At 39.0% G+C, this 16,844-nt stretch overlaps 1 non-coding gene across 1 annotated transcript; it reads right to left on the bottom strand.

Annotated features, from left to right (window-relative positions):
• Positions 1–16,139: 16,139 nt before the first annotated feature.
• On the bottom strand, positions 16,140–16,227 carry trnay-gua (transfer RNA tyrosine (anticodon GUA)). The gene is given in 2 exon segments: positions 16,140–16,175; positions 16,191–16,227. It is a non-coding gene; the product is annotated as a tRNA-Tyr (tRNA).
• Positions 16,228–16,844: the final 617 nt, after the last annotated feature.

The raw sequence follows: 16,844 nt of genomic DNA, 5'->3' as shown, positions 1-16,844 counted from the left end.
CTTGTGTTGAACCACAGTATGACAGCCAACAGCACAGTGACGCAGTGGAAGTGTGCTGGGCCCATAACCCAGAGGTCGATGGATCAAAACCATTCTCTGCTATGTACATTTTATGCATGATTGATAAGCACACCATCAGGTTCACCATCATCTTTAATGAAGCGCATCCCTGAGTGTGTTTGACCCACCAGCCCTTTGTTTAACAGCTGCACAAGGACACGTTACTGTTGCTTGTCCTTTCTGGTGGTGCTGTGGGTTAGGTTCCTAAAACCCATGTCACATGTTGCATGTTCAAATCCAGCTGGAGCCACAACTCAAGTGTTTGTAGTTAAATAAAATACTGTCATTTTCCTGCCAGCTGGCAGTATTTCTTCTGCACTGACCAAGAGTAACCAAGAACTTAATTTCATCTTTCGCAGGCTGTAATCTACAGAAAAGGAAGTGAATACTTGTATTAAGCTAAATCAAACCGACGAAGATAATAATAATAATAATAAACTTTATTTTATATAGCGCCTTTAAAGGTGGCTTCTCAAAGCGCTTTACAGGATGACAATAACAATAAATAAGAAGACTACAACAATAAATAAGAAAAATTTCACAAGACAGGACACAATTATAATTACAGCAATACAACAATAACAATAGAGGAGACCGTGGAAGATGGTATTAAGAAGAGCAGAGGGGTGAAGAATGGAACCAGTTAAGTAAAGGCTTTTCTGAAAAGGAGGGTTTTGAGTCTGGATTTGAAGGAGTTTAGAGAAGGTGACTCTCTAATATCCTTGGGCAAGGAGTTCCAGAGCTTGGGGGCATAGCAGGAGAAGGCCCTGTCGCCCATACAATGTAGACGGGCTTGGGGGACAGTAAGGAGGGCAGAATTTGAAGAGCGGAGGTTGCGAGGTGGGGAGTAGGGCGATAAAAGTTCAGACAGGTATTGAGGTGCCAAGCCATGTAAAGCCTTGTAGGTGAGCATGAGGATTTTAAAGTCTACGCGGAATTTGACCGGAAGCCAGTGCAAGGACTCCAGGATAGGAGTAATGTGAACACTTGCACTAGATCTGGTCAGGATTCTGGCTGCTGAATTTTGGACATACTGCAGCTTGTTCAGAGTAGATTTAGATACCCCAGGGAGCAGAGCATTGCAGTAGTCAATTCGAGAGAATACAAATATGTTGATCAGCTTTTCAGCCACAGTTAATGATAGCATAGGGCGTAGTCTTGCGATATTTCTAAGGTGAAAAAAAGATGTTTTGACAGTATGCTGTACATGTGGGTCGAATGTTAAGCCAGAATCGAGTATAACCCCAAGGTTTTTCAATTTTGATTGGAGCTCAAGTACAGAGCCATCTACAGACAGGGTTACAGGACTGGCTTTGCGAAGTTGATGGGGGGTACCAATAAGCATGACTTCAGTCTTGTCACAGTTAAGATGAAGGAAGTTTTGAGTCATCCAAGTTTTTATGTCAGAGATGCAATTAGATAGAATAGAGACAGCCACATCAGTGTCGGGTTTGGTATGGATGTATATTTGAGTATCGTCAGCGTAAAAATGAAAGCTGAGGCCATGTGATCTTAAAAGCTGACCAAGTGGGAACATGTAAATGCTGAAGAGCAAGGGGCCCAGTATTGAGCCCTGAGGGACACCAGACTTGACAAGACCAATTTCAGACCTGTACCCATTGAGAGAGACAATGAGAAGATGCACTGCTGTTGTTTTTCTCCACTTTTCTTTAAAAGGAGAAAAAATCACCGGCATTTTTTTGCAGCATTTCTTCTGTCCTGATAAGCAAGGTTCAGAAGTTGTATGAATTTCTTGAAGTTCAGAAACAACTTGTTCCAGAAAAGAAATGAACACTTGCTTCAAAGTAAATCAAGACGTATGTCTCTCTCGCTGTGTGTGCTCTTATCTGTCCATCTCTCTCTCCTCTTCTCTCACTCTGGCAGTCTGTGCAGAGTATCTGAAGGGGATGTAACACCACTTGGCAAAGAAGAAAAATTCTCAGAAGCAGAATAAAAAATCATTATTCTCTTCTCAGTCAGATTCACAGCTCAGACTCACACTCAGACAGAAGCTCAACTCCGTACTGCTCTCTATCCTCACAATCCAGAACCAGAAGATATTCAGACAATCAGTGCTGCTACATGAACAATATCAAACAGAACAGCCTGGACTCATGTCACATTTCCCCCTTTTCTCCTTTCTCCCAGCCCTCTTAGAGACATAAGAGCTCCTGATTCTCCTCTCTGTGAACTGGGCTCAGGGGTCACTGATCTGGCAGCTGTGGGCTCTGTTCCAGGGCAGAAGCAAGAAACTTCAATAAACCCTTTCCAGGACTTCCAGCCCTTCAGTATTACTTTCTTTAATGTATATCAGCCTCCAAACATGTTTTTTAAGTGTTTTATAACACAAGTGAGTGTGGAATTATTTTTGTATTTATGTAATAAACACCAGTATTGACACTCTGATCAGTATATTGATTATTAGTAGCCAAAGGCCGATGGTCGTGACTAAAATAGTGACCAGTTGACCAGTCTGTAGCTCTGAGCAGTGGGACTCAGATCACACAGAAGAAGATCTGTCTGTGTGTGATTCCATACGAGCCCTGGGATTCAGCTTCACTCACAAGTGTCTTATAAATGTACAATTAGATGAAGTCTTGTAACAGTTATACAGTTAATTGAAATCATCAGACTACCTATAGATGTGAGAGCTTGGTGGAAATAAAACCAGTATACACCTCCAGGACCACGAGTCTGATCCTCCTGGCTCTTATACTCTGAAGATTCGTGTAAAACCCTTAAAAGCGCTTATTTTAGGGACTCGTACTCATTCTCTACTGCTCCACATGGGAACGCTTTGTAACGCATAAATCTGTGAAGTAAACTATTTTTTTTCTGTTTAATGATTTTCATTCCTCGGTTTGTCGCTCTCCTTCTCCAACTGTTATAAATCGCCTCTCTTCACAGCCCGGTTTAGTTTTTTTGGAGATGTTATTTTTGTATGAAAACCAGGAGTCTCCTCCAGCAGAGATGCACTATTTTTAAAAAATTATTAAACGTATAGAATTTACAAATATAACTACAACCAGAAGATCAGAAACATGTACAAGAGAAAAAAACACAACAGAAAAAAAAAATGTAACCACCAGAGGTAATGAAGTAAATTATGTGATCAAATTGTATTTTTACATATATCATGTTTTCCTTGCTTTATTATTTCTCAGTTATTTATAGAATTTAAATAGTGTTTCAACATGCATGCGTTTCCTGTATAAAATAAAAATCAGCACTCACTTTTTTACAAAACAAAAAAAAACGCTTTTCTTTTTGCAACATTTCAAGTACCTCTGGCATTCATGAAAAAGACACACAAAAGCAGCAGAGACACTTATGCTCTGTCAGAATAAGCGGTGTGACGTCACAGACACCAGCCAGAGCGCTGGGATCAGAGAGAGAGACCGCGGGAGGCACGGAGCGCACGGAGAAAAGTTATTGATCACTTATCTATCGACAACCAATTATTTCAACTGAAGAACCATAGAAAAATCGATTAACTTCACCGATTGGTGAGTACTGATTCTTTTCTTGACCCTGTTTAAGTATCTAGAAAACAGTTAATAAAGACTGTATCGACCAATTAACATAGTGCGTTTAGGGTTAATAATGTTCGATCCGAAATTAAACAATGATTATTCATATTATTATTTAGGTAACTGTATCCTAGAGCTAGAAAATGATATTTCAAGTTCATAAATGTATGTAAGTAACAGTTTAAATGCATTTTTCCAGTGTTTATAAATCATAAGAATGGTAACCACGGCGACAGGCGCCCCATCACTCCTCGCGTCTGTCTCGCATTTGTCACAGAGAGCGGTGTGACGTCACAGGTAGCAACTAATACTAATATCAGTGTCTTCATGTTAATATTAGTAAGATTACAACTGGTAGTTTTAATGCTAGTGTTCATGTGAGTATTAATGATGATAGTGCTACTGATTGTTTTAGTTTTAATGTTCATATTCATGTTAATATTAATTATAATTATAGTGTTACTGTTAGAGTATTAACACTAGTAGTAATGAAAGTTTTAGTAACAGCATTGCTGTTATTATTAGTAGTTTGTGTCAGTGTTAGTGATAGTGTTACTGTGGTAGTATTAGTAGTATTTATATTTGTGTTAGTTATTGTGTATCTGTAGATAAGTGTGTTTGTAGTATCTGTGCGTGTGTGGGTGCGTGTCTGGAAGTGTGTGGTGTCTGTGTGTGTGGGCTGTGTGTCTGTGAGTGTGTAGGTATGTGTCTGTGAGCTTGTTGTGTCTGTTAGTGTGTGAGCGTGTGGGGTCTCTGAGTGTTTGGTGTCTATAAGTGTGTGTCTAGGAGTATGCGTAGTGTCTATTTGTTTCTGTGAATGCATGCCTGAGAATGTGTGTGTATGGTTTGTGTCCGTGAGTGTGTGGTGTCTGTCAGTGTGTAGTTTTATATTTGTAAGTGTATGTGTGGGCATGTCTGTCAGTGTGTGTAGTGTCTATGTGAGTATTAATGATGATAGCATTACTGATAGTTTTAGTTTTAATGCTAGTATTTATGTAATATTAGTGATACGTATAGTGTTAGTGTCAGAGTATTAACACTCATCATCATGTTAGTTTTCATGAGAGTATTACTGTTATTATAAGTATTATTAGTCTAGTAGTAGTTTTTGTCAGTGTTAGTAACAATGATAGTGTAAGTTTTGGTGATTGTGTTACTGTTGTAATATTAGCAGTATCTGCATTAGTGTTAGTTATAGTGTATCTGTACCTAAGAGTGTATGCGGTGTCTATGTGCGTATATAGTGTCTATTTGTGTATCTGTGAGTCTGTGAGTGTATATATGTGAGTGTGTGAGTGTCTTATTGTGTGTATAAAGGTGTGATGTGTCTGTGAGTGTAAATGTGTGTGAGAGTGTAGGTGTACAGTATATCTATCAGTGTGTGTGAATGTGTGTGTAGGTGGGCTTGGGTTCCACTGATGTGTCTGACAGAAGTGACCCATCAACAGGTGTTGAGTTCCGCTTGCAAATAAAAAGACTTTCTAGAGTCCAGGCCAACGTCCAGAGAGCTGTGAGTTCTCTGTTTTTATCAGTATTAGTAATAATGACAGAAGTAATTCCCACGCAAATGATTATTAACCAAAACAGACATCAGAAAATATCGCCTTTGCAATGATGTCACTCCTCTTCTTCATGAATTTTCTTTAATGACAGGACATTTCTCTGTCTGAGTGCCTGCTGCGAGTAGTGTGACAAGCCATTTCTCTCCAATATTTTCTAGTTCAGTTATTTATCGCATACAAAATATTATTCTCATTAAGAATATTTTACCTGCAAAGTCACAGTGAAACTACTTCGGCGAATTAACTTTTTATGGGTGGAAAACGTTCCAGGGAAGGCTTGAACACACAACCTCATTATAACTCCACTGTGCACAGCTACATGCATACCACACACTGACCAACTGTGCCGCTGGACCTCTGTAAGGCAGGCTCCTACACTAATTGTAAAACTGGCACAAACGTAGGGCGAAACAGGGTTTTTTGCTGTGGATACATCTCCACATGAGGGAAAGGGACAGTAAAATAGTAAGGAAAATAAAAGAGAAGGAACTGAAATATACAGTATGTGCTCACTGTAATATACTGTAGGAAGAGGTGGTCAACAAGCAAAACAGCTTTGCGGATAATGTGAAGTGACATTGTTTTGTGTCAGTTAGCCCACGAGTTGTGCTTCATGTGCCTTAAGCTGTGCAATTTGTATGGTTGTTGAATGAGATTGGTTTCTTCACAAGGCCGGTCAATTACCAGATGAGAGCTTGCCGATGCACTCCTTCATGAAGACTTTCTTTAAGATGATTACACCTTTCATTGTCAAGTCGCCTCCTTTGCATACAATAGTAGCGCCAACACTAAGAGAAAGGATGGGAAATGGCATTTATCAAGTGATTGCAGTGTTTGTTTGACTGAGGATCCTTGTGTGCTGAACTGACCTCTGGAGAAGTGTAGTGCAGTAAAGGAGAAGATTTGTGTCACTCAAGGCTGTAACGGAACAGAACAATACAATTACAATACTTTTATGAGAGCAAATAATACTGGTGCATCACAGTTCTTATAATGGTGAAAACAGGAGCAACTTCTCTACAGTTTTGACTGAAGTATTTAAACGGCAAGAAATACTATCACTATGCAATTAATTAATGCAATTGGGCTCCTCTAAATGTTCCAGTCTGATGAAACAATGTATAGAATTAGGTGACAATTTCAGAATTCATTCAAATGCACAAGATTAATTTTCAGCAGCAAAAAATGTCGAAAATATTTTACAAGAAAGAAACCTTACATTCACCTAAATCAACATTGACCCTTTACATTAGCAGAGAACACTAGGACAGTTAGTTAGTGTCACTGGACACTGCGTCACAGAGGCTGATCTCTTCAGACTTCAATGAGTCTTCCGACTTGTCGTAGCTGTTGAAGAAGCACCTGTTCAATCTCAACTGAGATTTCCTGAGAGATCATTCAGAGAGCGAGTCCTCCCTCTGGACTCCGCACTGAGCTGAAAGCTGCGCGAATTCCTCACTTTATGTCCTGTACTGTTACATCCGTTCTTGTGTACGTGTTATCTTGTGTTCTCTACGTGTAGAAATGTGACATGTTCATGCACGTCTAGAAACATTACTGCTCTAGTACAGGAGCAAAAGACTAAAAGAAATCACACCCAATTTGAAAAAATCACGTTTGACAAACCATAGGAGGACGAGAATAGGATTCTTTGGTTGTTTGAGTACATAAATCAAAGACACTACGTTCAGCATATTCACATCAGGCACTCGGACAGAGATAAACCCAGAGAAAATCTTCTCACATTTTAATCTGTAACTGCAGGAATCAACAAATTGTTGATTATCTCAACAATAAGTTTTGACCTTCACTTACAATTTTTAAACAATTTACAAAGCCTACAGTGGACGACATTTGGCTCCGGCACACAACAGTTGCTTGGAATATCATTGTAATATTTAATTTGCTTTCCCGTCACACCACTTTTATTAATAATGAAGTTTATCAATACGCGTTTATTTAAAACATGTCACTTACTATTGATAGAGTTTCATTCTGTCTTAATTAGGAGCTGTATCACAGCTAATGCATGCAAAGCCTTCAGTATGCGATTGTGAGAGTTCAGTTATCCCAGGGAGTGAAGAGAACTGAAATTTAGTAAATCCATATTTTAATAGAGTGTAAATCTTCAAAGTGTTCTGTCACTTCAAAAGCAAATTATAGGAGCAGGGATTGAACCCACATAAACATTTGCCCATTGGGCTTTAAGTCCAACACCTTAACCACTCAGCCATCCTGGTCGATAGCTTCAGTTGCTCGATTGCTCAGCCATCCTGGTTTCACCTTTCCAGCTCTGTGTTACACAGTTCATTGAATATATTTGTTAATTGAATATATTAATTTAATATATTTGTTATATTTTTGAATGGAATTGGACTGTACACTGGTGGTTCCCAGGGGAAAACAGGGTTATTGAGCCATTGGGTATTCTGAGAATAAATTGGGTGGGTGAATGTAACCATGCGGTAAAGTAAAACAGTCTTCTTAGATGAAGCGCTACAGATGCAGCCCCTGAAAGTGTATAAGACTTACATTTATAGTACTGCTGACACAAATGGATCATCTACATCAGATCGAAATAGCGATGTGTTCGCTTAGTTGTGCGTAGGATCTCCTCATGAATCTGTCTCATTCATCAGTGGAAATAGAAGCCATTACAATACGATACATGTTCACCTTCAACCCCGCAGCTGTCAGACGTGCTTGTTTTGGGACTATTTGCAATGAGTACCAAATTAGGAGTTAAGAGTCCTTACTGGTATCTTTTAAACTGTGAGGAACATTGGGTTATATACAAACGGGACAGAGACACAGTAATAATCCTATATTAACGTGTCCTGCATTTTAATTTACTGATCAGATAAATTGAAATGTTCTGATTCAGAGCCCCTGCAGTTTGTGCTAATTATAACCACAACAATACCCCTGAGTCCTGAGCACCACACTGAGCACACGTTGAGCTGGGCTCTGACTTTGTTCAGCACGGCTGCTTGTTGCAGTTGAGCTCAGAGCTGGAGATGATCTCCATATTCTACTGCACTAACTAGTCCGAAACTTAGTACACACTTTCTAAATGAAGTCAAGTTGTTAAAAAAATTTAACCAGCGCCCTGTCACAGAAATGTACCCCGGTCTCTCGCGCGACAAGTGAGGTTACTCAGCACTGTACTTACGAGGAGTGCTTGTTCGCAGCTGAGCGTCAGCTCTGTTTACTGTCAGCAGATATTTTCTCATTTCAAAAGACGTTTTCACCTGCTCTCAGCTTTTTAAATATGGTCATAAACGCTCATGAAGTAATTAATGTCAGCTGGAAGTCTGTTTCTGTTGTCTCGGCTCTTGATAAAGAAATGCCGTGCGTGGGAGACTCCCTCTCTGAAGAAGTTTACCGTCACCCTGCGAGGGAGAAGAGCCATCAATCACCGAGGCAACCACTGAGACAGTTAACATTAAACACGTGAAATGCGAGATGTTGTGATTTTTTTCCCCACTTAAGGCTTCTATCGTTTCTACTCTAACGAGAAAAAGAGTACTCATTAGAAGTACGATTTAAACAAACGTCTCACTGCGACCTGAACGCCTTAGACCACCAGCCATCTTGCCTGTGGTTCTTATAATGAATTATATATGTTCCTTCTTTCTCCTCGTTGATCATGAAATCATGTAATTAGAGAAATGTCTTTTTTAATGAGGAAAACCAGCAAAAGCAAATATAAAGTTTAGAGCAGCGCTCAATAAAAACGATCAGAAACCGAAAGCGCTTATTTTGAGGATCAGTATATTCCGATACCGCTGGTTCTGCAGAAGAAATAAGAAAAGCCGGACTCCTACAACTGTGTTGCCATTAAGGCTACTTAGTTAAAATAAAAATGTATCGTCACCTTTCTGAACGTGATTATTAGACATCTGTTGAGAGATCGTTGAGCAAGCGAGTGATAAAAAATTACTTCGCTTCCAATCTCTGCTGTCACTGTAAACTCGGACGTGATGTTCTGCAGATGTACAGTGTGCCTTTCCTCTTGTTGTATTCAAGAGTACTCACTGTGTGAGCTCCTCACTGCGTTTCCTTTCTTTTCCTGTGATTATCTACGTGGAGTGCGGTGACAAAATAGTCTTGAACATTTTCGGTTTGTGAAAGGAAACACTAAAGAAAATACAAGTGATGAACTTTTAAAATATCGACAGTACAGCTAGAAGAGTGGAAGATAAAATACGATTTATAATTAAATTCACAATACACTTAAGGAAAACACAAACGCCCACACAGGGACTTGAACCCTGGACCCTCAGATTAAAAATCTGATGCTCTACTGACTGAGCTATCCGGGCTCTAGACAGTGAATGACACTGTCGTGATCCTCGCAAGTCACATGTCTCTTCTTGTGCCGAAGCGCAGTCATACAGTACCTGACCCGTCTGGAATGTCTACTGACAGACTTTATCCAGAAGCGACGGCACCACTCCCAGTAGAATGAGTGAGAAATACAGCATGACATGGGGCGGTAAGGGGCTCCCACAATTCATCTTTCCTCACATTACTGATTTTTTCAATAGCATTTTGACCTTTTTTCACATTCAGATTTTTTCGCATTTAATAAGATCTTTTAATCAACAACATTAAGAACGAAAACAAATGGAACTTTTTTTGGAACAACAATTAAAAAAACTTTCAATGCCTTGGTTCTATAAGTGTGCACACTTTTTTGTTAAAAATTAAAAAACATTTTGTTAAAATTCAATAAATAGTCAGCAGCAAGAAATTATTCTGAAAGCAAAATTTTTTTATATCATAAACTGTAAGACACGAAGAGAGTTTACAGGTCGTATCCTTCGCTTTGTCTTTTAAATTAAGGGTTCGGGATTCAAACCTGTATTCGGACTGTTGTGTTTCTTGAATTTCTTGTAATCATCGAATGTCGTTGTTTGGTCCATCAGTTTTTTTCTTCAACAGCCACGACACGTCTGAAGACCTCTGGATTTCCTGAATATGACATAAAATGAGTTCAAATCATTTGGTAGTTAACAGAACTAAATGCTTTAGAGGTACATTTAAAACAGCAGAGCAACACCGTAGCACTTCGAGTGTGCCTGAGTTTAATTGTGTGAACTTGGCTCTCTATTAACATGAGCAAAGAGTTCACATTCAACAGAAGATTGCAATGTGAGCACAGAAATATAAAGCACCTGGAGATGCTCATACATGCAAAGCATGCACTCTACCACTGAGGTATATCCCCAACAGACTTATTAACGGAACTGATATGTGCTGATGCTCCCTGAACACAATCCACCACTAACCAAGGATGCCTGCAGTTTCCCACTTTTGTGTTTCCTCTACTACAGAGTAAATTCATAGGAATGAAGAAATAAGGAAGGAAAAATAACCGCATCGAAGCTTCCAGAGATTGGTTAAAATGAATCCGTTATTTTTATATCCAGTCACACGGGCGACGATGATTGATTTATCGACGGGGAGTGCTTTTTTACCTCCTCACTCGACTACCTTGATTAAACTACGCATAGAACAACAGCAGTACAGATGATTTTCATGGACCGACTTGTTTTGTACAACTCGAGTGATAAAGTCCTGTCTGCAAATATTGTAGAAGAACGAAAAAGGGCGAAACAACGCTCCAACCACAGGAATGGTAACAGGAAGGATCATGTTATTTAATATGTCCTTTGGAGATGCCTTGTCAACGCACACAGGCGTTAGAGCTGGACAAATAATTGATAGTGGTGTTTGTAAACAATCATGAAACGTTATTTCTAAACCAGGAAGAAAGGAGCAGACTTAAACTTTAAGAGACAGAAACAACACCTTATCACAGCTAACATTAATTCAAATGACATCACAATAAAAGAGCGGAGCCTTGAGTGAATCAAATTAGTTTTCATTGGACGTCTGTCTCTTCATAACTTTGTAGGTGAGAGGGAGGATTGCGGAAATGTGCCGGTGTTTCTCAGAAGTGCGTTGGTGGTATAGGTGCCTTCTTAATAATCGAGCCGGGTTTGAATCCCGGTAAGTGCATCCCCAAATCTTTTCAAGAAAATCTGTGATCCGGTAACATATCTTTTGAAACTAGCATTCAAGGTAGGATACGTGTTCTTAAATACCAAAAAACTCTATAAGGAAAAAGCAGATCTCTGTACACAAGACGGCAGTGCAATCTTAGAATTCCTGTGTTGTTGACGGATTCAGACTCCTTCTCAGAGGTCTTTGCTCGCCAAATAACTTTGCAGCTGAGGAAGAGCACCCCGGAAAATACCAAACGCAACCAGCGAGCGTGTTGGTTGCTCTTGCTCTTAATGCAAGGAGCTGTTTTTTTTAATCATTATTAACCAAAAACAGCAGCACAGGTAGGTCGCATTTGTGATTATGTCACTTCTCTGCTTCAGCAAGGTCAATAAAAGACTCTGAAAGTAGTAAAGCAAAACTGAACTCAAAATCATATTAGGAATTCTGAGTGATATATCCATACAGGTAATCCAATAAGAATGTTGAAATATTTGAATATCATCTCTCTATATATTTCGCTGCTTTTTACCAGGAGTAAAACTATTGGATTGAAGGAATGCTAACCGCTGGGTTAAAATGTATAGCTGTTATTTGGAGAAATCTGTAAACTCATGATCTTATATGTTTTAAAAGACAGCACAGGAAAAAACAACAATGCTGATTATTTTCCGGAGACGGAGCACTGATGACCTATCCGAGCTGATTGATAAAGCCCACCCAGTGGATACTCTAGCAGAACGTCAAAGAACATTCACCTCTGTATCCAAAGAAACCACAGGAACAACATCAGGAAGCACAATCAATTCCCCTTTTAATTTTTTCCTGTAAGGTATGCTATGTGAATTCATGAAGTTAATCTTCTGATCTCTTTTGAGCACGAACAAAGTATTTCTGATGGAGCGCTATGTTCAAAGATAAGCTATTACCCCTGCCAACGATTCGGCGTGAAGAATTAAAAGTTTCACAGACAAAAGCAGCTCACCACCACAGCCAATATTAAATGTACTTGCCGGTACACTATCATGTGCACTGCCTCAAAAGTGATCTCGGCAGATGTTGTTCCCTACATAAAGCTGAACGTGCCAAAGAGAATTTCTGTTGAGAAAACATAATATTTTTTCTGCCTTGATGTTAAGCCTGTCTTTTAGAAAGTCTATCTCTAAACACCTCCCGCAGCCTAACAAAAAGCGCTTTTACTGATCGTATTGCAGGTCTTAAAACACTAACATTTGGCAGCAGTGGGATTCAAACCCATGCCCCCAGAGAGACTGCAGCCTAAAATCCAGCGCCTTAGACTGCTTGGCCACGCTACCTTCCTCCATATCCATCTTCCTCACATTGCTGGCTTGGAAAATGCCGGGGGCTTCGGCTCTTGTCGTCGGATCTAATGATATCCTGACATGTGGAAGTGACTGCACCTTCATCTTCCGAGATGCTTTCAATAGCACAAATGCTACTTTCACCGGCACAAATATAGCAATAACGAAGGAGGTGGGATTCATCCCTTGTGCTGTTTGTAGGGGTGCAACTCTACGTCGATCTAATGACTTGAAGAGCAAAAATCAGAATCCTCTGCTATTACTGTTCCTTTTTTCATAGTTTCTTTAAATCCTTCATTTGAACATAGATTTTGAAGGATATTGATGATAATACCACATAAATTGTGGTTTTCTTGTGATCGCCAATTTTTTTTCAATACCAGCCTTTTTTACAGTTCCTTGCGTGTTTCACAAGGTATAATAGCCCCCCACGCATCCTCAGCTAACATATTTTAAAATTACAATAGATTATACAGCATGCATGTTTACATTTATATTAAAATTAAAGTAAATATACCAGAATACATACAGTGCTAACCCAATAATTCTTTTCAGGTTCTCCAACAAATCTGCGTTGTTATTTTAACATGTTCAGCTGAGGGTGCAACAGGAGTATAAATGAATTTTCCTGCCAGCTGTTCAAAGACCAAATTCCATGAGTGAACATTATTTTCTCAGAAGTTGCCGGCATTGGACTTTGCCGGTGGTAATGAATTATGTCCACAACTGTTGTAGTAGTTCCTTCTTGAAATTCGACACGTGCAAAGCACTCGTAATATCATAGGTGTTAAAGTTTGCTGAGTCTATTCGAGTCATGGTGTGTATCCCTGCCTATCATTGGGAGACGGGTAGCTTTTTTACACTCAGATTCCAATCTTCAATGCTTTGTGTGAGAGCTTACATAACTTTCATTTTCTCACATTTTCTGACGACTTTTCCAAAGGGGCACCCTGTCAATTCCGAATACTTTTAAAAAATCTGCCTGCATGTTTGATTATTGTCATTTCATTTAGAAAAAGTTCAATATTGATCATAACTAAAGAAAATAATGATCATGAACAAAAAAGGGATAAAGATGCAAGTCGATCTTGAATCAGAGCTGGGTGACACGGGCTTCTGTTCTGATATGGTTGTATGAGAAACAGGAGGAATCGCCAATCTCCTATAGAACATGAGTTGAATCAGGAGTGAGACATTTCGTATACTCGTGCATATGTCAACGCCTGACCTACATCGTAAAACTAACATTAAGTTGTCAGAGACATTTATTTATATACAAACAAGAGACAGACCAAGTAATAATTCTACATTAGTTCAGGTGGGTAAACCTGAACTAACTAACTAATAAACCTATTAATAATTCTACATTAATGTTTCCTACACTGATCAGATTAATTGACATGGTCTGATTCAGAGCCTGTGCAGTTCGTGCTAATTACAACAAGGACAGTTCTGAACTCTCATCACCGAACTGAACACAAGTTCAGCTGTTTTCCAGTTTTGTTACGCATGGTTTTTCATTGCAATTGAGTTCAGAGCTGGAGTTGAACTCCAGACAGTACAGTGTTTTGGGTAAGTTGTCGAAATTCGCATGAGGCTGCAGACAACTTACCCAAAGTGTTTTCTATAACTTTCAGGTGCAGTTCATTTATATAAAAGAATGTAAGTGGTATAAACTCAACAAGCCAGACGGCAGTCGAACCTATAATTTTCTGACGTGAGGCCTGACGCGTTATTCATTACGTCACTGACCCTGCTATTGTAGGGCTAAAAAAACACGTTTTCTACATTTTTGTCTGTTTAAAAATCACTCTAAAAAAGACAAAGGGTTTGTGTGTCCCACTAAAATTCCGCTTCATTTCGAACGCAAATAAAAACCGTTTTGTTCCAAGAAATCATGCATTTGTCACATCCTTCATACTATACTTCTCTCTTGTATTAGTAAAGCATTTTGATTTAAACTGAACACACCTAAGTGTATAGGTGTATAGGTTTCATCCAGAGTCCAGAGTGCAAACCAACAGCTGACACAGGTCTTTTATAGAACCGTTTTGATTTCCTCTACTTTGTCCCCGTGACGTCATTGTCCTGCTCGAAGCCGAGCCCGACACACGTCTGGTTTTTGTTGCTGGGCGCACACCCTGCGGTCCATGCGGGTCCTAATACCCCAGTACAATGACGGGGACACTAAACTGTAAACAGGTGCCGTCCTTCGGCTGAGACGTAAAACCGAGGTCCTGACTCTCTGTGATCATTCAGGAGAATGGTGGTGGTGGAGGGGAGTCCCCATTACCTGTAAAGCGCATTGAGTGGAGTATCCAGAACAGCGCTATATAAGTGTAAGCAATAATGATAATAATTATTATTATTATAATGTAAATTGCAATAAAATAAATCAAACTTTGATTCAAAATAGATTAATGTAAAAACTGATAAAGCTAATGCTTTTTTCAGGGCTATATTTACTTTTTTTTAAAAAAGCGAAGTCTGTAGCGATTGTGAGAGTTAGGGAATGTGTTCCAGCGGGTGCCTTCATATCATGAGCGTCAGTCTCGCCCGTAGCTGCGAGAAGGTTAAAAACGCACTAGTGATCTGTAGACGATGTTCGGGGAAGAAATAATTCTGTTTTCAGCACAGGGAGTGAGAATGAGCTCAGCCCGGCTCCCAGCAGAATCCATTCTGGTTTGGTTACTGTTAGACTGTGCGTCTGAGGCTCTTTGGATCGCAATGTAAAAAAAACAATTGCTCACATCGTGTGACTTCCACGACAGGAAGGAAAGATATCACTTTAAAAAATCAGAACTGAAGATTTGGATCCTGGGCCTCAACTTAAAAATAAACAGAGTTTAACGACAGGAAATTGATTCCAGTTGTCAGATCACGTATACGCATACCTTAGCTTTGTGCAACAACCTGAAACTTTCAGGTACCATAAATAATATTATTGCTAAACATATGCCATTCTAATCTGCAAGCGACCAGAATATAGAATACAAATTTTTGTATAAAAATGAAATAAGTCCTGTTCTACACCTGCATGCTTTGGAAGCACTGGCCTACCTGTATCAAAATATCAGATTGTGTTTCTGCAACATTTCGCGCATAGTATGCCATTTTATCTAAAACAGTCACAACGAGGGCTTTACATGCAGTCTGGGGTATTTTCCCCTTTTATATTTTTGCCACTTTATATTGAACCTGTTATACTCCCAGAAATGCACAGTAGCTTATACTTAATTAAAATGTACAATTCACCGCTGGTATAAACAGATGTGTGCCGTGTTTGCCTTTGTAAGCATTTGTTTAAAAAATAAGTTCACAATACGATAAAAACACAGAAAGCACAAACTTTATAATACAACGATACAAAATCAATACCAAATCATTATGCCAATTAAGTAACTATCCTTTGAAAACAGAGAACACCTTTATATCTACAAAAAACTTGACATTTGTATGTATTTTTTAATTACAAAGCAGACAGTGTAGTCCCTTAATTCAAAGATCAGATCTTGGCCAAAACAAGACAATCAGACGTGGGCTGAATTCGGAACAGGAGCCTTTGCTTCGTCGATTATTGAGCTTTTGATCAATGTCTGAATGAAACAGATTCGCTTTTTTAACTCCTTGATTAAAGTACACGAAAAGCACCTTCCTTCGAGCTGGAATCAAACCAGCGACCTAAGGATTCCCTGCTGACCCCCCTACAGTCCCCCACTCTACCAACTGAGCTATTGAAGGGATACTGCAGGATTGCTCTCTGGCACATACTGCCCAATGAAGTAAAATGTGAAATGGGTGATTTAAATCCCACTTCGACATTAAGTTTCCAACTTGTTTCCTTAGTCTCATTTACCTTGAATTTAAGCCACGAACCAGAATTCTACTGTATAAACTTCCAGGGATATTACAAAATGTTTGATGGGGCATCAATCATTCCAGGCGGAAATTGATTCCTTTTTTTTCTCGAGGGATCATATTAAACATTTCATTAGTATCGAGAGGAGGATCACCAGTAGGCACAAAACAAACAGTTTCTTTCTGTCTTTATTAGAAAGTAGCGTTTATGCTACATTAATAATATTTTCGTGGAAATAAAGAAGTTGTAAATTTTAAAAATTTATATTTGAATCGAAATGTGGTTTTGAGTTAAATATTAGAGTGTTCATGTAATTAGTTTGTGTTTGTCATTACTATATATATTGCCATGTTACTAGAATTTGTAACTGAAGTTTACTAGTTGTGTTTTTTATGATGATTAGACATTTGAATACAATTCAAATGAATACAATATTGTATATAATGTATAATTTGAACTACATATTGTTCAGGTGTGAATAATTGTATATTTTATGAAT

The sequence above is a fragment of the Lepisosteus platostomus genome, chromosome 5, assembly GCF_059453375.1.
Source record: "Lepisosteus platostomus isolate fLepPlt1 chromosome 5, fLepPlt1.hap1, whole genome shotgun sequence".
NCBI classification, from domain to species: Eukaryota; Metazoa; Chordata; class Actinopteri; order Semionotiformes; family Lepisosteidae; genus Lepisosteus; species Lepisosteus platostomus.
Note: the sequence above shows the minus strand (reverse complement) of the source record. Positions and strands in the feature narration are given on the sequence as shown.